We start from the raw sequence: 26,336 nt of genomic DNA, 5'->3' as shown, positions 1-26,336 counted from the left end.
AGCCCCAAGTATAATATGTTCCAAATAGGGCCCAGCACATGCTGTGTCACAGCGTGCTCATCGGTGAGAGCTTCCTGGGAGGAAACAGGGCCACTGTCCAGACCACAGAGTCACCCCGTGCCTTTGTTTCCCTAACCGTTCAATGGGGAGGGGGAGTGGTCCATCCCTATGAATGACCCCAAGAGCACCATGTCCTGATAAGGATGATGAGACGGTGTAGAAGTTAAAGAAGGAAAGGTCTCTTGCAAGTGGGAGGCTGGCTGAAGAAGAGGCTGCAGAAGAAGGGTCCATTAATCACTGTGGCTGGGAGGCTGTGTGGGTTTATGGGTCCTGGGGCCCAGGCCACTCTTCTTAACATCATCCAGAATTTATAGACTCTTGTCATTGTCCTTCTTAACTGTTGTATTTGGCTGCCTTAGAAGCAAGCCTAATATTAACAGTGTCTTTGCTGCCTGACCAGGAAAATGCAGCCAGTGCTGCTTTCAGTCTCCAGCTGGGGTAGGAGGGAGCCATGTCCATCGAGAACCTGGTTTGGAGCCCACTGGGTTTCTATCATCAGCAGATGTGCAGCCAGCAGGAGGGCTGACATGCCTCCCTTCCCTGCTGAGGAAGGATCAGACAGTGACAACTCCATCAAATGAAATGCAGGAGCCAACGTCCCCGCCTTGCCCATCTGGCCTGCCCTCTGTGTACCCAGCCCTGGGAAGACTGAGGGCTTACACCTGAATAGACTGGAGGAAATGGGGCCGCACTTGGCTACCATATAAGGCGACAGAAGCATGGATCTCTGCTTCTTCTCATTTTTAGGCGGTGCGACTTTAGAAAAGACACCCGGCCTTTCTGAGCCTTGGTTTTCTTCTTTTCCTGATGTGACTACCCAATGCTGGAATGAAGGCTGAGGCTGTGTGCACACTGAAGGAAGAAGCTGTGGCAGAGAGGTCTGGAGAATGTGTCACTGTGGTCAGGACTCAGGGGCTCCAAGCTCATGTGTTTACTTCTTTCTTGCCATTTGGATAAGATTCCCTAATACACCGCTATTGTGAGGTCAAGATACGACAATATCTCTAGAGCTTGCTTATCAGGGTTCCACAGGCACTAAGAGAGACAATGTCCCCACGGGTGCCCAGAGTGGGGAAGGGCAAAGTAATTGGCCTTTGACACAAGGCTTATGATGGTTACTATGGCTTGTCATCTGGAATATTCTAGAAACACCAAGGATACAACATCTGGGTATGTCTGTGAGGGGAGTTCTAGAGTGGGTTAACTGATGCTAGAAAGCCCACCGCAAACAAACAATAAATAACAAAACCCACCTACAGTAGTGTAGGTGGCACCTCTCCATGGGCTGGGGTCCTGGAGTAAGGAAGAAGTGAGCTGAGTACCAGCAGCTGTCTCCCTCTGCTTCCTGAACATGGAAGCTGCCTCACCTTCCTGCCGTCATGCCTTCTCCACCGTGATGGACCATGTACCCCCAAACTGTGAGCCACCGCAACCCCTTCCTCCCTGAAGTTGCTTTCTAACAGGTGTTTACTTTGTCAGAGCGGCGAGAAGAGTAACTAACATAGGGCTCAGGTGCTGGCTCAGCTGCACGGTGTCACCTGGTGACCGTGCCCCCTCCTAATGCTAAAACTGAAAGTCTTGCTTCCAGGAATTCTCAATTCCAACAGACCGTGACAGTCTTAGGATACTTAGTACTCTCTGTAGCCTCAGTTTCCACATCTGTACATCTGTCATTTCTTTCCCAAAAGAAAGAATGCGCTCAAATGATGGAACTTGCCAAGACTTTTTAAGCACAGAACATCACATTGCAGAACCTGTAGGCTGCTGTAACTCTTCATTCATTCCGCAGGTGGGACTTCCCTCCTGGTTTAGTACTGGTGTTTGCCTCAGTTTACAAAAAGGGAAAAAGCTCCAGTGAGAGAAATGCCCAAGATCACAGCTCTTAGACAGAACTGCCAAGGTTGGAGTCCAAGCTTCCAAAAAGCTCTAGTCACATTCTTTTGGTCCTCAAATCCAGGTGATGGAGGTCCTGATGTCCCTAGCCCATCTTAGAATCCCAACCTGGGACAACAGTGGTTGAGATATGGACATAGGACCAGGCTTTTGTGTTTGAATCCATGCCCTGACATCTTACTCACTACGTGACCTTAGGTAAACTACTTAACTGCTCGGCTGTCCCATTCTTGTCTGTAATAAATAAATAAATAAATAGGACCCATCCCATAGAATCAATGCAAGTGTAACATCAGCAAGTAAAGCTTTTGGTAGTAGGGCTGGGAAGACGGCGAAGTCAGTAAAGTGCTTGCTCTGCAGGCATGAGGACCTGAGTTCCACCTCTACAACCACGTTAAAACAGAAAACAAACAAACAAACAAACAAACAACAAACAAACAAACAAAAAACCAAGCTTGGCAGTACTTCCAATCCCAGTGCCAGGGAGGCAGAGGTAAATTCCTGGAGCTTGCTGGCCAACCTTTCTTGCCTACTTGGGGAGCTCTAGACAAGCATGAGATACTATTCAAAACACAGAGAAGTTGGTGCCCAAGAAAAGGGTGACACCTGAAGGTTTCTTTCAGCCTACACACACACACACAGACACACACACACACACACACACACACACACAGAGAGAGAGAGAGAGAGAGAAACAGATAGACAGACAGATAGAAAGGGGGAGAGAGACAGACAGGGAGAGAGGCAGAGATAGAAAGAGAGAGAGAGAGAGAGAGAGAGAGAGAGAGAGAGAGAGAGGGAGGGAGGGAGGGAGAGAGCTTGCGTGAGTGCACTGCTGGGCTCACACAAAACTCTGATAACCAGAAACCACAATTACAACATACTGCAACCCAAGTATGGCCTGGTCACTCCATCAGCCCCTCTGAGCACCCATTTCCTCCCATTTAAATGGAGACAATGCTATACTTCCTCCCTGCCATGGGGTCCAGAGATTAACTAAGCCACAGGTACAGCTTTAACACGTAAAAGGGCTGCACACAGCGACAGAAGAGGATGTAATGTGCGTGTGACAGAAACGCAGTTCCACAGGTAACAGGGTTTAATGGAGAGAAAGCCCTGCATTAAAAGCCAAGCTGAGAGAGACGAGACGGAGAATGGCACAGCAGTACAGAGAGAGGCTGAGAGAGGGAGAGGGGACAGCAAATGAGGGCTGAGCCGAAAAGGGGGATCGATATGGTACTGCAATTTAAAAACCAATATACAGTAAATACCAGCCTGACCGCCAAGTGGCAGGGCGGCAGGGTGGCTTGGCCTGAGATAACTCATCTCACTCAAAGCTGGGCCAGCCAGGGATGTCCCCGCCATCTCTGCTCTAACGTGTGACCCACATCTGTCTCCCCACCTGGGTGTCATTCTGGGGAGACGAGTCATTGGATTACACACTTTACTCAAGGGCTTGAGAGTTAGAAACAGGCTCGACAGAGTTTTAAACTGGGCTTGAGGCCTGGACTTCCTACTTGGCAGAGGGAGCATGGGCTTCAGTCAGCATGGCCTCTACTGTACAGGGACTGTCCCAGCCCCACCTCTCCTCTCAGACTCCTCCTGGTACCCCATTCACACCCCCACATCTCCCATCCCCAGATTCCTGTTCTCCCCAGGTGGTCACACCCTCACACACCACTATCCCAAGTCCCACCCTGGACACTGACCTCATGATTTCTTCCTGCCCCTTTCCCACTCCCACAGTTCCCTTAAACTCCAGGACACAGGACACAGGTGACCTGTTCTAGTTTGCTTTCTGCAGCAGGACTGAAAGCAACCTGGGGAGAGAAGGTGTACTTCATCTTACAGTTCTGGGATAGCTTGTTGCTAAGAGAAGTCAAGGAAGTGACTCAAAGCAGGAACTGGAAGAAGGGACCAGGGCAGAGACAATGGAGGAGGGCTGTCGCGGGCTTACTTTCCTGGCTTACTCAGTTTGTTTTCTTACACAACCGGAGACAACTTGCTCAGAGGTGGCATTGCCACCTGGGCTCTCCCACATCAACCATTAATCAAGACAATGTCCCACACCCATGCTCACAGGCTAGTCTGTAAGCGAGACAATGCCTCAAATGAGAGCCCCTCTAACCAGATGACTCTTGTTTGAGTCAAATTGACAAAACTACCTAGCACAGTCTCCTCCCACAAGAAGTCTCCAGACTTCTTCCAGAGGTGCAAGGCCCAAAGCCATTTCCTCCTTCTCAATACTTTGCCAATTGCTTCATCTCAAGAACTCAGCCCTTTTGGCCAGTCAAGAGGCTGAGCCCAGGGGAGGGCACTGGAGCGGGTGTCAGCCCTGGAGAGGCTAAGGTGTTGCTTAGGATATGAGTCTTTCTACCTTCTTCCTTCTACCCCATGAGAAGGCCCAGTCAACGGCTTCACGTTTCCATAGAGGCTCCCCCTCCTATCTCTACGCAGCACCCACACAACCTCCTTGCCCCCCCCACCAGGTTTATACCCTCAGGGGATGGAGACCATTATCAAACCCCCACAGTGTGGCACACTCACTAGAGTTCCCAGGGGCTCCGTGTACGCTCAGATCTGCCTCTAATGCCCAACCCTTCAACACGCTGCGCTCTGTAGACACAGCCTGCCTGCATCTCCTCCACCACACTCTACAGACTTGCTCAGACAGGAATGTGCTCCCCCACTGGAGCAAGTGCGAACACATACGCCACCCTCACCCCATACCCTCTGCTTCTTATCCCTCCCCACAACCCTTCCACTGAACATACTGTAGTTGTGCAGTCTAAAAAAGAATCAGTGGAGCGGAGTCCCTTGATAACTCTCTCGTCTCTTTATAACCTTCCCCTGGGTGCAGTCATTACAATGGTGTGTGTGTGTGCTCCTGCCCACTAGACCTGGTGGAAATGACAAATGTAATGACATAGAAAACATCATACATTCCCCCAAAGTAATATGCACTTTAAGAGGTGGTCACTGAGATAGAATATTTTGTAAGTAGGTGAATAGTGGTCCCTCCCACACTTAGGATAACTACTGTGTCTACAACTTCTGCCATGGTTAGCTCACAAGGCCTTATAGTGCCAGACACTGATCCAAGTGCTTTACATATAGTAACTCATTTAATTCTTGAAGCCTAAAAAAGTAGACACTAGTATTATTTCCATTTCATAGATGAAAACAAAACAAAACAAAAAACAAGGCGCAGATAGTCATCTGCTAAAATTTAGATAGCAGAACCTGTAGAAGCCCCAGCAATGGGGGCCTGTATACACACATGCACACATCACTAAAGATGCCATGTTCATAATTTTGGTGCCCAGATCCTTAAAGATATGTCACATTCATCTACCCCATTCTCATCATAGCCTAGACTTTCTAAGGACAAGGAACCTGCCTTGTCATACCAGATGAAGCCTTACCAAGTATAAGAGACCTGCCTGCCCTTTGCAACTGCTCTCACTACAGGGACTGTTCCCTGCCAGCAGACCCACATCCAGGTTCTCTTCTAACTACACACTGGACATTGTTCCCCTCCAGGTGTGATGGCTGACAATTATCATGTGCTGGGAGGCTGTGACTCTGGATAGAGGATTCAGGATCTAATCTAGGGTCTCTCCCCCAAGTTCTCCTTAGTCCAATCCAGATGACGCAGGTACTCAGGCCACAAGGAAGCTTAAATGGTTCCCTTAGGGTCAGCTGTCCCTAAATTAAGTTCCCAATCTCTTGATCTCATTGATTCTACTTGGGTAAGATAGTAAGGTGTCAGCTTAGAGTCAGGTTAGAGGAGGGATCTGGGAAAGCAGCTTGAGAGGTTGTTTCTTAAGTTGTCTTTATATGCAGCACATCATCTGCATCGCTGTCACAGACTGTCATACTCATCACCACCAGCTCCCTATTATCATCATCAACACTATCACATCTACTCTGTCATCATCATCATCATCATAAGCAGCAGCAGCACCTCCACTACATCATCACTATCATTATTACTTCATCTTTTTATCATTACTACCATCTCTACTCCACCATCGTCTTCATCATTCCATCATCATAACTATCACCTTCACTCTACTATCATTATTATTCCATCATCATTGCCATCACTCCTTTATCACATCACCATCCCCTTCACTCCATCATCACCACTACCATCATTCTAGTTGTCATTATCATCATTTTATTGTCATTACCACCATCATTTCACTCCATCATGGTCACCATTATTTCATCCTCATTATCCCATATTCCTCCTCATCACCACCACTACCACCACCATCATCACCACCATCACTCTACTCCATCATCACTAACATCACCATAGTCTTTATACCATCAACATCATTGTCTAATCAGTCAACACCATCACCATAATCATCTCCCACCACCATCATCACCAGTCATCATCACAACCAGACCATTATTGTCACCACTACTACCTCCTTACCATTATCACCACCACCATACTGTCATCATCACCTTCACCACTACCATTATCAACTCTATATCATGCAGTTGATCATAAGTGACTTCATCTGGATCCTGAACACACACACACACACACACACACACACACACACACACGAATGTAGATGAAGAAGAGTATCAGAAACCAATCAGAGCTGAGGATCCCCATTAACAACTCCACCAAGAACTAGTACCTATAGAAATAAACCAAGTGGACACTGAGACTATAAGGCAGCATGAACTGGAGGTGAACTGTCTTTGCAACAGCTGGCCTGCAGAATGGCATATGGCAGACATTCAGGGAGTACTGGGTAAACTCCTCTGAACAGAGGAGAACAAGTGGCCCTCAAATCATGATGAATATGGACAAAGGAGTTTGGGCTGGACCACTGTACCCCAAATAATCAGGTTTCTTAAAGTCTTGAAATCTTGAAGTGAAGGAGGGGCCTCCCCAGAATAAACAAAATGGTACCTTGTTCCCATGATGTGGGAAAGAAGGGAGGATGGAGCCTGGCATAGTGGCTCACATCTAGAATTCCAACACTTTGGAGAGAGGGCTGAGGCAGAAGGATTTCCTTGAGTTCAAGGCTAGCCTGGGCTATGTAGTAAATTTCAGGTGAAAAAATAACAAGGTCTGCTGCTGAGGAACAGAGGTTCCTGGATGATGAGGAGAAGGTTTGCCCCACCTTGAAACAGAGCACCATCCTCCCTTCTCTCCACACCAAAAGCCAAGGTGGTGCAGACCAGAAGCCAAGAAGGAAGAATGGCCACCAACCAGTCTGGTAGGGAACATAGATCTGGAACCACAAGGGGAAGACCTCCAGGGCCACATCTACTGCCCAGGGAGAGCCCCTGGCCCCCAGTTTCCCATCGCTAGCCTGTGAATAGATTTAAGCTCCCTGCTTCCCTGGCTCGGTCTACAGAGCAGGAAGTGCTGTGGTACTCTTCAGTGACTGGGAAAATCCATGTGCCTGTGTGGATCCTGCTGCCTGCTTCTCCTGCTCCCCTCGCATCCTGTCTGCTCATCAATGGAGATCGTGGCCCTCTTAATCCGTCCTACTGTGTGCACTTGGGGCTATGGGAACTACAAAGGTGCTCTTTAGAGGGACAGAGTGGAAGTGTATACCTCTGTGTGCAGGTGTGTATAAAGGTGAGTACATGCTCATGTACGCATGTACCAACATGGGAGTGTGCCTACATGGACCTCGGCATGCAGGTGTGAATGTCTGTACATCCATGGGTGGCTGTATTTAAATGTGAGAGTGTGCCTGTGTGTAGTCAGCAAGGAAAAAGATGCCTGCTTTCGGCTGTCCTGGAAGGGGAGCTCAGTGCAGGGCACCAAGCCAAAGGAAGCATTTGACCAGTGCTGTCTGGCAGAAGAGGGTGAGAAAGAGGTCACGGGTCTCCAGCTCCATCTCTCTGGGGCTGAAATGGGTCAGCAGAGGTACCTTTGCTTGAGGCAGTAGTTCATGAGCTTGTAAATCAAAAGATCACTGGTTTGAGCAGGTTGAGTGTAGCAGTACACACCTTTAATCCCAGCACTTGGGAAGGCAGAGGCAGGTGGATCTCTGTGAGTTCGAAGACAGCCTCATTGACATAGTGAGTTCCAGGGCAGTCAGATAGGGAGACCCTGTCTCAAAAACAAGCAAGCAAGCAAACAATCAAACAGGATAACTGATCTGATTCAGAAGGCTCTTGGGTGAGTAGCCCAATCCCATTCTGAAGATGAGGGCAGGAAGGTACAGGAACAGCCTAAGTCTGCCCTCAAGTTTCTACAAACAGTGAAGGTGGCTGAAGGATCACGTGTCTGTTACACATGTTGAGGGCCAGAGCATGCCACAATTACATGTCTCATTTACAGCTCCACAGGGTGTACCTTTGTCACACAGCCCTTAGCAGAATTGACTATGGAGTGGTGGCGCCGAAGAACACTATGGGGTCTGGGGAATAAGAATAGGAAATGAGTCCCAGACAAGAAGAGAGAGACCACGGAGATATTGTGTTTCCAGGGTCTCATGTAGCGCAGGCTAGCCTTGACCTCAACACATAGCTGACAATGGCTTTGAGCTTCTGATCCTCCCACCTCCACTTCTGAGATGGCAGTAGCATGCAACCAAACCTAATTCATTTGGTGCGAGAGATCAAACCTTGGGCTTCAAGCATTATAGGCAAGCACTCAAGAGCTACACCCCTGGTCCTTTCCAGGATATTTTTATTAGAGATCTCACATAAAGCAAGGAAGAGAGGCTGATCCTCTGGGAAGAGAAAGAGAGAGGAGAAGGTCTGGGAGGGAGCTGCAGAGGGATTCAGAGAGATTCCCAGGTCTCTGCTCTGCCATTGTGCCTTGGGTATAGCTCCCATGGGTGGGGTGTGAATGGCATGTGTTCTGAGCCCTCCTGCTCCTGGTTGTTACTGTAAATACAGGACAGTCATTAGCAGGACCAGATCTCTTACAGACAACCCACATAAGAGTGAATTATAGGCACATAGTTGTGCTCCTCATTCTCTGCCTCAGTTTTTCACCCATGTCCTCATGTTGGTTGGGTCCCCAGTGCCCTTGGCTCATAGGGATATTCCAAACAGCAGAGCATCTCTGTCAAAATCAATGATGTCCTGATTTTCTGTGGCCTTCCCTCTCCTCTACAGAACTCTCCCACCTCCCTGTGCTCAATCTCCCTTTATCAGGCAAAGAAAGTGGGGTAACATTGGAGCAGCCCTGGAGGTTCCTTAAACTCTTCTGTGCATTCAGCATCAACATTGTCACAAGCCAGGTGACTGAAACGTTCTCATCTCTGACCTTTGTCTTCTGACCTCATCTTCTTGACCTTTTTCATCCCGGCTGCTTCCCTTCCTCCATCTGAAACTCCTACTCAGGACACTGTAGGGGGGCAGGGAGGAGAGAGTGGGGATGAGGATGCTTTGATGGCCGAGAAGCTGCCAGTGACTGTGCTTGGCTGAGGGTTGAGGTGATCAGGTAGCAGGAATCTGTCCTCTAGCACCTGCTGGCTCTTCCTGCCCCTGAATCTGTGAATCCATGTCCTCTGCTTCTGTCCATGGGCCCTAAAGACATGCATACTCAGCAGGAACAATATCGCCCCCAAGAGGGGAAATGACTTCTTGGTGGAGACGCAACAAAAATGAAATAAACAAACCTCCCTTCTTTCCGCCTGTAAAATACTGTGTGCCCAGGGTAGAAGGAGAAACTGTATATCTGTGGGACAAATGACGAGGAAAAAGTTTCTGCAAAGTATCCTTCCCGGAGGAATAGTGAAAGAAGATGGAAGAGCAGGGTCCCTAAGGGCCACACCCCTGGGTCCTTCTTCGGTGCCTGCCACCTGATGCACATGCTGGTGTGTGTCCCTTGCCAGCTGTCTGCTCTAGAGTCTGTTGAGCAACACGGACCACATGGCTTCCCTCAGCAACCTTGACTGCTCTGTCCCCAGAGGAATAGTACCCACCAGCAGGCCTGATGCCTGATGGGAACAGCAGGCCTACACAAATCTGATCCACATAAACCCACCAGCAATACCCCAGCCCTGGGTCTGGCCTTTTTCTGACACAGGCACCAACTTTTAGTGTGAGTCCTAACATCTGGGGAGACAAGGGTTAGCCAGTTACACACGAGATGGAGGAAGGACCTCTAAATGGAACTGGTGCTCACAGCACTATTTCCCCCAGGCATCCTGCCCACAGAGCTGTCCTGACTGTCTAGTGTCTGTTTCTAGACATGTGAGTCTGATTCATGGCTAGGGCAAGGCTGAGCCAGAGAGGAGCTTTAGAACGCACACTCTCAAGCTACCTCACAACCAGGCATACACCTGTGAACCCATCAATTGTCAGAACCGAGGCACAAGGATCATAAGCTGGAAGCTAGCCTGAGCTACATGACATAACTCTGTAGCAAAGGGAAAGCAGTCAGATGTGGTGGCCAATAGCTGCAATTCAGGGTGGATGTCTGTGTGAGGTTAGGGTGCAGAGGAGACAGTAGGGGCTGAAGGAAGTGCTTCACACTCAAGCCTCAGGCAGGGAAGGATAAGGAACGAAACTGTGAACCATAGAGCCTGGCTTTCTGAGCAAACACCCATGGCTAGGAGACCCCAAAGCACACAGGAAGGAGAGAAGCAGATGCCAGGGCCCCAGAGGTGAAGGTTATGACCTTAAATCCATCCCTAAAGTTTTCTGTAGAGCTTCCTAAGGGAGAAGGAAAGCAGAGAAGCCATCCCTCCACCCTCCAGGTCTCTGGAGGCCTCCCTCTGCCTCCCTACTCTTCCCATGGATGGAGCCGTTCCTGGGAGCCAAGAAAGGGTATGGAGCCTGCCAGGAAAACACAGGTCAGTGCACACTTGCCAGATGCATATGATCATTTCATTTCACCTCGGGGTCTCAAGTGACTAACACAAACATGGCAGAGTCAGAATTTGAACCTGGCTGGGCAATGCAAATGGAATCTCAATCCTTAGTATGTGACAAAAGAACCATAAAAGTCTATCTCTGCCACCTTTGCCCAAAGAAATCCACAAGGGCCTTTGCTCAGAGTATAGCTGTGTGTGTGTGTGTGTGTGTGTGTGTGTGTGTGTGTGTGTGTGCTCAGGCCTGCACACGTGCGTGCATATGTGTTTATGTGTACGTGTATAAGTGTATGTGTGTGTGCATGTGTGTTTGTATGTGCATGCATGTGGGTGTGTTTCTTTGCTCCAATTCTCTGCCCTCATCTGGTAGCCTCTCCCATTACTCAGTGACTCCTCTAGGTTCAGTCACTGTGCTCATCCTTGTCTCAGGACAGGGGACTTCTGGAAAGCAATTCCAATTCCAACATCCATTCTCCACTGTCCCTGAGTTGACACCCCACCCCCACCCCTAGGCTGGGAACTTAGAAGTTTCTACACACCCCAAAGACAACAACAAGAAAGGCAAGATAAAAGAACAGACTTGCTCCACCCTGCATGCTGGCACTTGGAAGCCAGAAGCCTTGATTTTTTACTTTGAAGCAGGAGCGAGGGTAAGAAAACAGGTTCTCTCCTGAGCCAAATCAGGGCCACGGGGTCTTAGAGCACCTCCCCTCCTGTCTGCACCCCTTATTCTCTTCCTCTCTCCTCCCATCCTGCTCAGCCCGGCTGTCACTGCTCCCAGCTCCCCCCCCCCAGCCGCTCACATGTCTAGGCCTTGGGGAAAAAGCCCACACTTCAGAGAAAGACATAGGATCCCAGCCTTCTGGTGACCATGGCTGACCCTGTCCTGTACCGGGAACTGTCCCTAGGAGCTGGTCTCCTGAGGAGCACCACCAGAGACTGCACCAGAAATGCTCAGTTTGCTGCCTGTGTTCCCCGGGGTGAGGGAAAGAAGATTAAGAATTACCTTCCGGGCAGGAATTAGACCAGAAGGGGGCTTGCAGCAGAGCATAGGAGGAGGCCTGGAGGAGAGGCTACGGAAGCCTGCACCCCCTGCCCACAGCACAGAGAAAGGACGCACCACAGCCGGTGAGAGGGTAGGCTGGAGCAGCTCAGCTCCCTCTCGCCCAGCTCTCTCCCCTTTCAGCCTCTGACAGCCTCCCTCAGCAAGTCCCACAGCCCTCCTGGCTGCGTGGCTTGCTGTTTAGAACTCGCTCTGGACCCAGGACATGGAACAAAACCACAGTTTGCTCGCTCCCATTTCACCAGCCTCCCTGATGCATACGCACTAGTTCTCATGAGCCCCCGCCCAAGGGCAGCAGTCCACCTAAAAGCTCTGCGCTGGAGCCTCGAACTCCACAGCCTGGAGGTACTTTCTTCTTTAGCTGGCTTCCTACCACAGCTCCAGGGGTCAGTTCTCCCAAGTTCCAGACACACAGACAGACAGACACACAGACAGCTACAACACACACACACACACACACACACACACACACACACACACACACACACGTGCACTGCTTTGACCAGGATAGAGGGTTAATATCTATAGCCACGCTTGCAACTCCAGCTTGGAGGACAGGCTCTCAGCCCCTCTCCCTGCAGGTGGCTGTCTGTTTGCAGCTGTTTCTGAGTGCACTTGGCATGAGTCGTGCTCAGTTCCTCTGCAGGCTCTGCCTGATTCCTGTTCTCTCTCTCTCTCTCTCTCTCTCTCTCTCTCTCTCTCTCTCTCTCCTCTCCCTCTCTCCAGATCTGGCAGTCTGGGCTCCTCTCCCTGAAACCCAATGCTTCTGTCCTTTGTGCTCTCCGTGGAGAAGACCAGGAACAAGGCACTGCCCTCCTTCTGGGAGCTGTCTTGCTGTTCTCAATCCGCTTTGCTCAAGGCCAGCTTTAGAAGCAGGGCAGGGCTGGTGGGAGACAGAGACCTACCAACCTGGGCTTGGCTAATGCTAGCTTACATATTGCTTCATCATGGCATTCTATTGCTCCAAGCCATTTGGGCGCACACAGTCCTCCTGGTCTTGGTTAGATCTGCCTGAGGCCAGGAGAGGGTCCCCAGCAACCACGCCGCTAGCTCTCCCTCCCCTCCACGGCACTGCATCACACACACACACACACACACACACACACACACACACACACACACCCGCCCCGTTTATCTACACCCCACCCGCCCAGCCCTAGACGACCCCCGAATCTTCACGCAGACCCCAGCAACGTCCTAGCCAGGCCTGGAATGTGCTAAGATGCAACAGAGTGGTCTGGCGGCAAAGTTCTGCATTCAAGGATTTCCTTCTGGGCGGCTAGGGTCCCTTCCGAGCCTCACCCAGACTTGAGCCTCACCGGGACCCGCTATCCTCCCTCCCTCCCCGTCAGTCTCCCCTTGCCACAAAAACACACTATCAAAACACAAGTAGGAGGAAGGCTGAAAAAGAGAAGGCGTCCACACGAGTACCCAGGATGGAGGAAGTCTTCAAGTGAGGCAGGAGAAGAGGCAAAGTTCCCCTGTTCCCCCCGGATGCGCACATCCCTGCGCCCATCTCCCGTGGACACCCAGCATCGCCAAGACGCAGCAGGGAGGGCCACTCACCTGGGCAAGGCGGCATCTACCCGTGACGGGTAGGCTCCGAGGCCGGCTCCGCAGGGCGCCCGGGCTCTCTGGCTCGGCCAGGCATCCTTCCTGGCCCGAGACAGGCTCACGCTAAGCGCTCCAGCTGCAGCAATCCAGCGAAGGCAGGCAGATGGTGGCCTCGGACCATCCACGCGGGGAAAGCCCTGAGCAGCTTATTCAGTTATATCCATGGCATTTAGCAAGGAGGAGCGGGAGGGGGAGTACAACTTGTGCTCTTCTCTTCCAGATTTAAAAAAAAAAAAAAAAAATAGGGGGAAAAAAAAGGAAAGAAGATAATTCCTTCTAGGAAGATGAGGGTAGGATTTTCCTGATTGAAGAAACCCTGGCATCCCCAGGAACCTGCGGCCTCTTGGAATGTGGGATGTCTTCAAGTTCAGATGAGCCTGTCCTCGTGTGTGTGTGTGTGTGTGTGTGTGTGTGTGTGTGTCAGAGAGAGGGAGCCAGGCACTCACACCCACACGCACACACACAAACACACTCCCCCGCACTCACCGCATGCACACTGCCCCCCACGCGTGCGCGCACAAGCTCGCTCGCTCTCCTCTCTCTCTCTCTCTCTTTCATACACACACACACACACACACACACACACACACACACACACACGCACTGATCGCAAGCACGGGTCTGGGCGGGTTGTGCAGGCAGCTGCGGCCAGCGGTGCAGACAGCTTTAGAGACCCGAGGCGCCCCAAGACTCGCAGGCAGAGCAGGCGCACGGTCCCCGCCGGGCTGGCCGGCTCTGCAGCCCCCAGCGGCTGCCTGCGGAGCTGCAGTAGCTCCGGACCCCAGCGCCTGCTTCAGCGGGGATCTACAACCGGAGGATCCGCGGCCTGGCAGCGTTGCCGCCGGGTAAACGGACTGGAGCTGCAGTCCAGCGGGGCCACCGACCCCGAGAACACAGAGGAGCGGCTCGATCTGTCGCGCAGTGACACGGCAGCCCCTGCGCAAGGCGATCCCCGCGGCCCGGGCGAGCCCGTGCTGCCGCCTCCCGTGCGCAGCGCGCCTTGCACACGGCTGCCAGCCCGCCGCCTGCCGGAGGAAAACCGGATCGCGTTGGCCGGGGGCTGAGGGTGGGGGTGGCGACGGGAGGATCGCGCCCACCCAGCCCTGAACCCAGCTAGGATCCCGCACGTTAGCCAGGGACCTAGAGCAATCCGCGCTGCGTGTGCACACACAACAGATTTTTCCTCAACGTTTCAAGACTGTCCAGGCGCCTGATACCTGGAAGCACTTGTTTGACTGCCCAGCACACCCTCCTCCTCCACCACACAACACATGTGACATAGCAAGAATCTGAAGCCCCAGATTAAAGCAGAATGTCTAAGGCACGTGGTAGATAGTAGAGTCACCATTCTGGGCTGTTTGTGGGCTTAGACTCACAAAGCTGGCTCAGCAGAGGTTCGATTTGGGCTCTCAGTTCCTGGGAAATGTTAGGCTGGGTGAAGGCTTTCTGGGCTCTGAAGAGGAGTGCATCGTGTATCTTTCCCTGTGGAGGGAGTGAACTTGGGGGTCCAGTTGTTGCTCCAGCTGTTAAAGCCAAGGGCAAAGAGCACGCCTCAATTCCTTCCTGCTCTCGCTGCTGGCTCACTTGTTTCGTGCACCTGTCCCAGTTACCCACAGGGAGGCACATGTGGCTTGTGGATGTGTCTCTGTGGTCCAGCGTTGGTTCAGCTGGACACAGCTGGACGGAAGACCCTGCCTCTTGCCTGTCTGGCCGCCCAGATGGGTGCATTCCTGACGAGGTGCAAACAGCCAGGTGGGTCTCCTGTAGGGTATTCTCCCCAGGTGCACCGGAGGACACTCTCAGACTGGTATGCCACAAAGACCCTTGGAGACAAGCCCTTCCCTGTAAAGATTCTGGAAAGCTGGAGAGAAAAGGGGGCATGGCTAGGATGCAGCCCAAGTTGTAAGGGGTGAACAGGCCCTGGAGAGAAGGAAGCTGACTCCCCAAAATAGAGGCAAGCAAGAGCAGGGATAGAAGAAGGGAAGGAGAGGAAGACGGGGAGGAATAAAAACGGAGAGAATGTGAAGAACAGAGGGGAAGGTGGCAGGAAGCGAGCAGCTGTAGAAAGCCTTCCTCTTTGCTTACCTCTTTCCAATGGTGTCACAATTAGTAAAAATATTATTAGAATGAACATAATAATTTTAAAAGCGAGGCTAAATAGAATAATATCTTTAGAAGCGGAAAGATTGGGAAGCCGACTGAGGTAATCTCTGAATTCTCCTGAATTCAGGTAAGGGGTAGGGCCGGACTCATCCATGAAAGGATGAGGATGGGAGAGCGAGGACAGGAACAGAACAAAACAGCTCAGAAATAGAACTGCACGGAGAAAAAGAAAGGCATTAGGAAGATGTAAAGGAGGAAAATAATAAAGGAAGAAGCTGTGGGTGTGGGATGGGGCACAGCTGGGAGGACCTCATTTCTGACAGGAAGATTTCCCAGCTCAGAGAAGCCAGTGCAGCTACTGGAGAAGAGACAGGGCCTGGGTCACGAGTATTTCAGGAGATAGCTCGGTTGTGCTTGCCTCAGCATAAATTGAGTTTGGAGCTCGGACTTGCGTGCCCTAGTTCATTGTAGCTTTGTGAGGAGCGATGGGCACAGCAAGTCCCTTCCTCTTAAAGGGCTTCAGTGTGTCTAAGGGATTCCTAAGTAGAGAGACCCCTGAGTGTTCTTGGAGGATGGGTGAGGCCGTGTATGCAGGCAAGGAAATCAAGAGATCACCACTCTGCAGCTGCCTCTGCCAGTGGAAAACTGCAAGAAATGATCCAAATGAGTGGTAGAAAGCCAAATGAAGGTTTCTGGGTTCACTGGGCAAGCCCAGAAGGTTATATAAAAACAGCTTTCTGGTTACTACCACAGAGGTCAGCAAGAAGTAACTAAAGGTCGTTCTGTTACTCTCTCTCTCTGTGTGTGTGTGTGTGTGTGTGTGGTTGTTGCACATAGCCATCTGTCAAAAGATCCTTCTCTGCTCCACTCTTCTGAAGAGCATGTGGTGAACAGCTTTGAACTTGTCTTCTCCCATTTTCCTGTTCCTTTGGTCAAACTGGAACCTCCTGACCTGGAATCACTGTGCTAGGTATATTAATATATTTTCAGTCTCTTTGGTTTGAGGGCTAAGATACTGAAATGCAGACCCATAAACGGCTGCCCAGAGAATACCCACCTACCTGGCAGGTGTTTTTAGATGTGTTCAAGCACTCCTCCATATTTCTGGCTGATGGAGTGTGGCTTGTGTTTCATGCTGAACTTTGAGGCTGCCCTCCATTCTTCAGTATGACCCCAAAGCCAATGTGGAAAAGGTTCAGGTTTACTTCCACTCCAGCAGCCATCTGTTCTCCCGGGGACTTCTCACTAACCTTCCTCACTAGCCTTGTCCTACTGTCTGCAGCCCTTGGCTTCTGGCTAGGCTGTAAGCACAGTTCTTCAGTATTGCGTTAACGTTTCCTAGGAAGACACACACATCTGCTCATCCCAGATAAGCATCGATGACAGACACAAGCACAATCTCACCAGAGGCCAAAGCAGTGAGGCCAGTGAGGTCACGGAGCTTTTTCAGAGAGCATGAGCTACATCATCGGACAGTCTTAACCCAACGTGAGCGGTGAACACATGGAAGCTGTACTGTAGAACAGCCTCTTCAATTAGTCACCTACTTCCTGTATACCCAGGCATCTCTCCCAAATCACTTGCAATTGACAGAGGACCGAAGAGGAACAGTAGCTGGTGACCTTTCCCCCTTCCATCTACAAGGGAATGTCAATAGTTTTTTTTTTTTTAATTAGAGTATAAACTGGGCTATCTTATATTGTTCTGTTTCCGCTGCCATAGCTACTGGACCAAGTCTGTATCTCTCATGCCATGCCTGGGATGTTGTCTTACAACATCTAGAATACTGTGGGCCTGTGGCTGGTTCCCCTCACACTTGCTAAGCATCTTATGGAGTGCCCCAGTAGGGGCTGGAGAGCTTAGGTAGCTTACTAGACACTAACAGGCTTGGAAGACATTTCGGCTAAGCCTCCCTCACCTCAGTAGTTACCCGTCTATGAAACCCACAGCAGGGCTTTAATTGCTGATCCAAATTATGGGACCCTAGTCCTTCCTCTCAACCAGGGAGAAGTAGTGACCTCCTGACTGACCAGAAGGTCCCTAACAGGTGGCTATCTAAATGTGGCTCTAGAAGCCCAAAACCTTATGATTTTACTGATATCGGGGCATTTTCTGACTAAGAACAAGGATCTGTACACTTTCCTCTACTAGGCAACAACAGTCTCCATGTTCTACCTGGCACTCTGTGTCTTGCCTGATTTCTTTCACAAAAGATCACAAGGACCAGGAAGCTGAGGCAGGGGCATAGCAAAATCACAGTGCAGATGCTGAAGAGGCACTTAGCTGACAGAGATGGTGGGCTTGGGCCTTGGTGGTCCATGGAGAGATGCTAGGACACAAGGTGGAGGAGTTCCCCTATTTGTTATGTTCCCTGAATATAAAAGGGAGCAGAGGTTGGCTTAAAATGCAGTAAGGGGTTCACCTTAGCAAAGAGGACAGATGTCCAGCACTGCGGAATCATAGGGCAGGGGACTGTTAATCCTTGAGTATGCTCTGTAAAGGAACAGTGAAGCCTGGAATCCCATTAGCTGCTGATGGTCCTCCAAGTTTCCCTCAGCTCACAGACCTGAAGAATAATTGTGGGCCAGGGGAGTAAGAGGAATCCCGTTACACAGGGGTGAGGGAGGTGGCTCTGTCAGTCAAGTAAGTGCTAATGAGGACCTTCGTTCAACCCACAGAAACGACACCTAAAAATCTAGGCATGACGGCACACACTTGTAGTCCCAGCATCGGGCAGGTGGAGATAGGTGGCTCCCTGGGGTTCACTGGCCACCTAACCCAGGCTATGAGGGGAGATCCAGAACAATGACAGACTCCGACTGGAAGAGCAGGAGAAAAAGAGGAGGCAGAGGAGGAGGAGAAAGGGAGGAAGGAAGGACAGAAGGAAGGTAGGAAGGAAGGCGCGAAGGAAGAAAGGTAAGATGCATAGAAAGCTCCTAGAGAATGATGCCAAGGTAGTCCTCTGATCTCTACATAAATAGCCACACACCTCATGTACAATTACATATACATGTGCACCCAATACACAGGGATCTTGGAACACAGTTACACAGTACTGTGGCGTCTCCCTCCACAGTCCATGGACTGGGAGTTGGATCCTTATCCTTCATTCTCAGCACATCCAGGGAGCAAACCCACTTTATCCCATTGACCTGTAGGAAGTGATGTCCCCAGGAGCTGAGGCCCAGGGCATAGCTTTCCCCACATGCAGCGTGAGATCTTCCTACTTTCCGGGTACCTTCCATCCTCCATCCTTTTCCGATTGTGTAGTAAGAAGCAGCCAAAATAAATTCCGATTAGTATGCATATGTATTCCTCAATTCCATAACAGAATGACTAACACCACCTACAGCCATTAGCCGGAGTTTGTTTTCCAAATCCAGTTTGCTTTTCATCTTGCTGCTTTGTATTTACCTCTCCCTCCACCTCAAGTCCAGTGATCTTCTTCATCTGTTCCTGTCCGCAGTCCCGGGTCTGAGCTAACAAAAGCTTGGACCATCCCGGGCCATCATGAGAAAATGGTGGACACATCTGTGCCGAGGGTCGTCTATATAACTTTGCTAAATTGTGTGGAGGAGAGAAGGGAGGAGAAGCAGTGTCTCTCCCTGGAGAGAAAGCACACACGCACACACACACACACACACACACACACACACACACACCCATGCTGACACTGCTGTTTACCATCAATAAAAGGTATCTCAGGGTGCTCCAGTCACTGGTATGGCACAACGGTTCCCTGAAACAGATCACTGTCTCCATTTTACAAACAAAGACAGGGAGGCCCAGAGAAGCTACACACTGTATTTGGGAGGTTAGACCTGTTGGCTGATGTTTCTCTTTTCTTTTTAAAAAAAGATTTCTTTTACGTATATGAATGTTTGTCTGCATATATGTATATGTACCACGTGTGTTCAGGATCTACAGAGACCAGTAAAGGGTGTCAGATCTTCTAGAACTGGAATAATAGAAAGTTGTAATCCACCATGTTAGTGACGGGAAGAGAACCCAGGTCCTCTAGCAAGATCAGTCAGTGCTCTTAACCTCTGAGCCATCTCTCCAGTCTCAAAGGATAGGATTTCAAACGAAGACTTCTCCCTCCGTATCCCAAGCTCCAGCATGTGTGTATGGCAGCCATTGTAACTCTAGTCTTGGTGTGCTTAGCAGAAATCACCTGGTGTGTTAGGAAGCCTGGACAAAGAAACCTGGGGTGACCAGGATTCTTCCCTGGGGCCTCTCCACACCAAACAGCCACGCAAACAGACAGCTCTTAGAATATTCTAGAATTCAGGATGGTGCAAAAATGACATTGGAGGGAATGATTGCTTTCCCACTCTCGGCTGTGACTTTGGACAATTGTTTCTCTCTCTGGGACTCAGTTTCATCATCTCTAAAATGAGAGTGTCAGTGCTCAGTAGTCTCTAAGAGCTAATAAAAAGCCACAATGAAAACATCCACTCAGAAGCTGTGGAGATAGCTCAGCTTGCTGCTTAAGCTGGAGGAAATGCGTTTGATATTAAAAAGCTGCATGGTAGCAAGTGTTTGTAATCCCAGGATTGGGGGAGTGAAGCTAGGCCTGGAGCTCATTGCAGGCCGGCCAGGCCCACCCAATGAGAGACTCTCTCAGAAAGCAAGGGCACCTGGAAGACAGCACCTCAGACTGTTCTCTCTCACACACACACACCTGCACACACCACACACACACCACACATACCACACACACACACACACACACACACACACACACACTGCACACACCACACCACACACACACACCTGCACACACTCATGGCCAACTCCATGTACCTCCCTAGCCCCATGAATGAAACAGACACTGTCATCTGCATCCTACGGAAATTAAGACAGAGAGAAGCTGAGTAAGCAGCTAGGTCAAGGAGTTGGCAGGGAACAAAGCCTCAATTCTAATAGTCCTGGTCTTGAAGTGTGTGTGTGTGTGTGTGTGTGTGTGTGTGTGTGTGTGTGTGTGAAGGCGTGCCTGTGGAGGCTAGTGAACAACTGTGTGGGATGACGTCTCCCACCTTTGTGTGTGTTTCAAGGACTGAACTCAGGTCCTCAGGCCTGTGTGGCAAGCTCCTTACCCATGGCATCATCTTGCCAGTCCTAGAATGATCATTTTAATTCTGGAGCCTACGCTAGATCTGCCTGACTCTTAAATGCATTCATTGAAGGAGAATTAATGGGGAGAAATTCAACAGTTGAGACTCCAAAGCGGACAGAGCAGATCCACCACCCTCAGTTTCCGTTCCGCCCTTCGCCTCTCTCTGCGGTCTGTTATGGTGTGTTTGGAGCATATAGTCGTAAGTGTGCGGTTTGTTTTATAATCCAGTCAACTGTGGAAGCACAGCTATAGTCATTTATGTCCCTGCCTCAGCATCGTTCACCCAGGTGATTTATAACAGCAGGAACTGTGAGTGGCTACAAGATTCTTCCCCTTCCTTAATCCAGCCCTTGGTTTTTCTATCAAAGGGACTTGGAGAACTGAGCAGGACCCAAGCCCAGCCTGGTCCTGAGTGGGACAATAATGCAACTTAATCTAATGCCACTTCCTTGTTGTTTGTGATATAAAAAAGACGTGGAGAAGGAAAGCATGAGCCGTGGTCCCAATGTACAGTCTGGCAGTGCTGACCAGCCACGTATCTGAATTACCACAAAGCAAAGCTAGTACGTTTGGCAGAAGAATTCTTTATTTCCAATGTAGAAAGCACCCCCGAACAGAGCAGTCAGAAGAAATCTCAAGGGGAGAAGCTGGGGAGTTGGCTCTGCCACCCGGCATGTTCCTTGCTCTCACGAGGACCAGCGCCCACCATGTGGCTCCCAACCACCTGTAACTTTGGCTCTAGGGGATTCAATGCCTTCCCCTGACCTCTGTAGGAACATGTGTATATATCTATACTGGGCAAAGCAGTCATAAATGTAAAATAAATTAATCAGGAAGATTCAGGAGTCTCATGGTATGCCCAGGTCATGGGGCAGCAGGTGCAGTAGTTAAGAGCGTGAATTCTGGCAACAGACTCTCTGGGTTTCAATTTAAGTCCAGCCTCTTACCTGTAAGGGAAGGTATTCATACAGGTTAGAAGCGCCTCTCTGTATCCCCACTTTTTCAACCGTAAACAGACTAACTAATAAGTGTGAACATGTTGTGGGATTAAGTGGCATAAATGCCTTCAGAAGGTGTTACATTCTGCGGGAACCAACGGACTGAATATATATTAAAAAAGAGATGCACTACAACAGCTTATATAATATGGTATACATATAAACAGAGCCGGGTAGTGGCTCAAACCTCTGATTCTGGCACTTGGGAGGTAGAGTTAGGAGGATCATAAGTTCAAAGTCATCCTTGGCTACACAGGGAGTTTGAGCACGGCCTGAGGTGCATGAAACCCTGCCTCAAAACCACAAAACCTAATATCTGGTATAGTCTAGATACCAGGTGCTGAGCATACAAACTCCCCGACACCCCAATCGTCTTCCTTGCCATTGTTACTTATTTGGGGGTTCAAGAATAGGGCCTCGAACAAGTAACTAGCAGAAAGAAACACAAGATGGCTTGCGCAGTGATAGAGAAGTATCTCTGCATTCTAGTTACCCATTGGTCTGACAGAGGCATCCAAGCCTAGCCTGTCACCCCTTTGCAGCATGTGTGTGAGCTGCAGCTCACCAGTTCAGCTGCTGGCTTGGAATATGGTCAAACAGCAAGCGTGGAGCTAAGGAGACGCACCCTTTAGTAAAGCGCCCCATGTGCAAACCTGGGGACCTGAGTTCAGACTCCCCAGAAATCCCACGAAAGCCAGGTGAAGTGGCATGCCCTGTAGCTACAGCTCCGGGAGGGCAGAAACAAGGTCTCCAGAGCTCACCGGCCAGCCAGGGAGAGGCCCAGCCTCAAAAAGCATTATGGAGAGGGACAGAGGAAAGGCCCTGCTGTTGACCTCTGACCTCTCACATATGCTACACAGAAAAATACCTTTGAATCAAAAAGAAAGAAACAAATGAAAACCAAACAACAAGCAGTGAACGCAGCCTGGCTGAGATGTAGGTCTTGGAGGAAGGGGACTAGCCAGGCTGAACTGTGGGTTTGGCCAGTTGAAGGCCATCGATGGCCTTTAAGAGAGCACATTTCTGCCATTGTATGGGTATGGGAACCAGATTGTTAGTGGTTGGGACATCGTGGGAGGTGAGGAAGCAGAGGCAGTGGGTGTGTGGTACTTTTTTGGGGGGAAGTTTAGCCGTGAAAAGATGGAAGGTGGGATGGAAGCTCAAGAGAGATGGGTGACAAAGACTTTCCCCGGGGGCGGCCAATTCTTAGGAGTGAAGCAGCCAGTGTGGACCCAGTTAGACCTTCTGTGTGTGTGTGTGTGTGTGTGTGTGTGTGTAGGGGGCAGGGGACTGTAGAAGAAAGAAGGAGCCTCTTTCTTCAGCCATCAGCAAAAAATGGACAGAGCGTAAAGCAAACACTAAATGGAATCTGGGGGTGGAGGGATACAGAGTCCTTGTCTGGATCATCTAAGGTGAGAAATACGAGTAGAGGAAATGGACTTTGAAGCTCAGGGGTGAAGTTGGCAGCCTGCCAAGGCTTTGCACGTGCTTCAGGAAGACTGGAGGCTTGTTGCTCAGGTGTTTTCGGGTGAGTCTGTGTTTTGTTTGTTTGTTTGTTTATTTTAAGTCTGGGCACATTAGGAAGAACCAACATGTGTGAGTGACAGCATTCAGGAGGAAGTGGGGGTGGTATCACATGTGAGTGACCTGCGTCTCTTTAAGTCTCTTGTGGGAAGTCTGGGTCATTAGGTGACTGAAGGCAATCAGGGGTCCTGGACAGGTGTCCGTGGCTTCATTCTGAAGGCAGCCTGGGGGTTGAGATGGCTCAGCAACATAAAGTGCTTGCTGAGAAAGCACAGGGACCTGAGGTCAACTCTTAGCATCCAAATAAGAAAGCAGGGTGTGGCAGGGCATACTTATAGTCCCAGAGCTGTGGAGTAGGGACGGGAAGATCTCGGGCTGGCTAACCAGCCTGGCCTACTTGGCCAGCTCCAGTCCAGTAACAGAGACCATGTCTCAAAAACAAAGGCGGATGATTCCTGAGGGATACCTCAGGCTGACTCTGCTCTACACACACACACACACACACACACACACACACGCAAACACCCAAAAATGTTTTTATTTTGTGCCCAGGGCAAAAGAAAACCCAGATCCCAGGTTTTCCCGATTATGGCAAACGTTGAATACTGTTGAGACTCTTCTGTGCTCTATCATGCTACCCCTCTTCCTTACTGGCACATACAGTTGGAAAACCCTCTTCCACGCCTCCCTTTCCAGCTGGACTCTTGTCATTTTCATTTGGTTGTGCATATTTGTAGGGTGCAGTACAATGGGTTCAACACTTGTGCGATGTGTAAAATAAACAGATCAGGGCCATTGGCGTCTTCATTTCTTTAAATTTGTGTCATTTCTTCAATTTGCCTTCAGACTCCTGTCTTCTCGCTCATTATTAAATACATAGTAAATGACCATGAGCTGTCTCCTTGTTGTGCTGTAGAAAAGCAGAATTCACCCCTCCTGAGCTTTTTGGAATCCATCTTGAACAACTAAAGGGCCCTGCTGACATAGAGCAGAAGACTCGAATCAAGTGGTGTCTGTTCCTTGAGTTTCAGTTTCCACTGTCAGCCACTGAGTTTCACCCCAGCTTTCCCAGTGGACCACCCATGTCAGAGAGGGTAGGACCTTGGGGTATTAATGACCACACTTCTCTGTTAACTTTGCCACCAATAGTAGAGTCCTGAAGCTTCCAAACTCTGAGTGACAGCTGTCAGCCAGCCATTTTACAATGCTGCCAGTTTATAATACTCCACCATTTTGGTTGAACTGTGACAGTTAAGAAAGAAAGCTATAGTCACTTGTTTTCCATTACTGAAGCAATTTGTTTTTCTAAATTCTTCTTGTGGTCCCAATCTAGTCATAGCTGATTCAGAAACAGCCCGACTCTAATGACAGACATTGGGCTATTCATCAACTGTGAGGCATGGAATGGTCCCCATGCCTCTAAAACCTACAGGATGGAATCGGCTTTCTCTGCCACGTGGTCCTGATCTCTCCTCAGAGCCCCCACCATTCTGTAGCCCACCTGCCTTCCGATGAAATCAATGACCCTTTTAGTAAATCTCCCACCTGAAAGGGAAATCTGCCTTAGTGCCCCCTGTTGAATCCCAAATCTGAAAACATTCCCCTCCACACACTCTGATTTTAAACACTGCAGACATTTAATATGAGTTCCCTGTTAAATTTCCATCTGAAACAAGTAGGGTGCTTTCTGTTTTCTAGAAGAGATGGCTTTGACACACAGCAGAGCCCAAGATGGGACTGAAAACCTGGGTGGGCAGAGATGGGTTAGGATGAAGGCCCTGGCATAGGCCCCTCCCAGTGTGCAGCCAGCTTCTGATCTCTCAAGGTCGTGCAAGACTCTTCTGGGGTATCCAGCTGTTCTGTCAAAGCAACCTCCCTCCATCCCTCCATCCCTCCCCACCTCTCGATGCTCCCTCTCTTACCTTTCTGTGTGGCGTGTATTTGTCTCACTGAAGGCCATCTGGGGATATCAGATGCCCTGGTCTATCACCATACCCCCCATTCCCTTGAGAGTCTCTCATTTAACCCCAGCAGCCAGCAAACCCAAGAGATCTTCCTGTCTCTATTCCCCACAGCGCTGGGGTTACAGGTACATATGCCATCACTTTCAGCTTTTCACAGGAGTGCTTGGAGACTTGAACTCAGGTCCTCATGCTTGTATAACCAGGTGTTCTTAACTCACTGATCCAAACTCCAACCGCTCATAGCTGTTGGTGCGAAGCTACTTCAGATTCTCTCAAACAGAATTTTATAAAGGAATGTGAGCATACCAGTTTTATTCGGCAGGTGACCTAGAGCATGCACCAAGAAAGTGTAAAGTGAAAAGGACAAAGCTGAGGAATTCAATACAGGAAGTGTCAGGTAGCAGAGATCTTCAGTGAGAATGTCCTCCTGCTGGAGACTCCTGGAATACGGCATTGCATGCTCCCAGCTGCCCTCTGGAGAAGAACCGGAAGTGATCAGCCACCTACTTGCTACCTGTCATTGACAGAAGTCTTCCAGGGACATGAACTTTCCAGCTAAAATGTCTCTGTAAAGAGGGAGACAGCCTCAGGCATGAAGTATCTGTGTCCTTAGCAGTGACATAACCCTTCAAAGGTGAACATTCATTGTATCATAGCAGGACCATTACAGCAACTGACACAGGACTAATCGGAAGCCTCCCCCCCCAAAAAAAAATAGCGTCAACAGATTCCTACTCTGTGTCAGTTAGCTCTTTTGTCTGTGCTCTGTGAGGCACTACCAAGCACCACACTGCCCTGTTGACGTGGGTGCATGCCTGTCCTGCCACGGAAGATTTTGACTAAACTGGCCCATCTGTTTATTTTGGGTGCATGTGTGTCCATGTACGTGAAGACCAGACGTCTGGCTCAGGTGTCTCCCTTAGAGACTTTCCTCTTTTTTTTTTCACATTTCTTTTTTTAATTTTTTAAATTTAATTTAATTTTATTAATTACACTTTATTCACTTTCTATCCCTCCATAAGCCCCTCCTTCCTCCCCTCCTGGTCTCACCCTCCCTCCCCCTTCTTCACTAATGCCCCTCCCCAAGTCCACTGATAAGGGAGGTCCTCCTCTCTTCTGATCTTAGTCTATCAGATCACATCAGGAGTGGCTGCATTGTCATCTTCTGTGGCCTAGTAA

At 49.8% G+C, this 26,336-nt stretch overlaps 1 protein-coding gene across 1 annotated transcript in view; it reads right to left on the bottom strand.

The window, feature by feature from the left end:
- The window catches only part of Lrfn2 (leucine rich repeat and fibronectin type III domain containing 2), a 163,953-nt gene extending 149,524 nt beyond the window's left edge, over positions 1-14,429 (bottom strand). The window contains exon 1 of the mRNA XM_060369637.1: positions 13,402-14,429. The gene's annotated coding sequence lies outside the window, so the exon portion shown is untranslated. The remainder of the gene's footprint in view (positions 1-13,401) is intronic.
- Positions 14,430-26,336: the final 11,907 nt, after the last annotated feature.

Source organism: Meriones unguiculatus, chromosome 16, assembly GCF_030254825.1.
Source record: "Meriones unguiculatus strain TT.TT164.6M chromosome 16, Bangor_MerUng_6.1, whole genome shotgun sequence".
Lineage (NCBI taxonomy): Eukaryota > Metazoa > Chordata > Mammalia > Rodentia > Muridae > Meriones > Meriones unguiculatus.
This window is presented reverse-complemented; position numbering and strand designations above follow the sequence as displayed.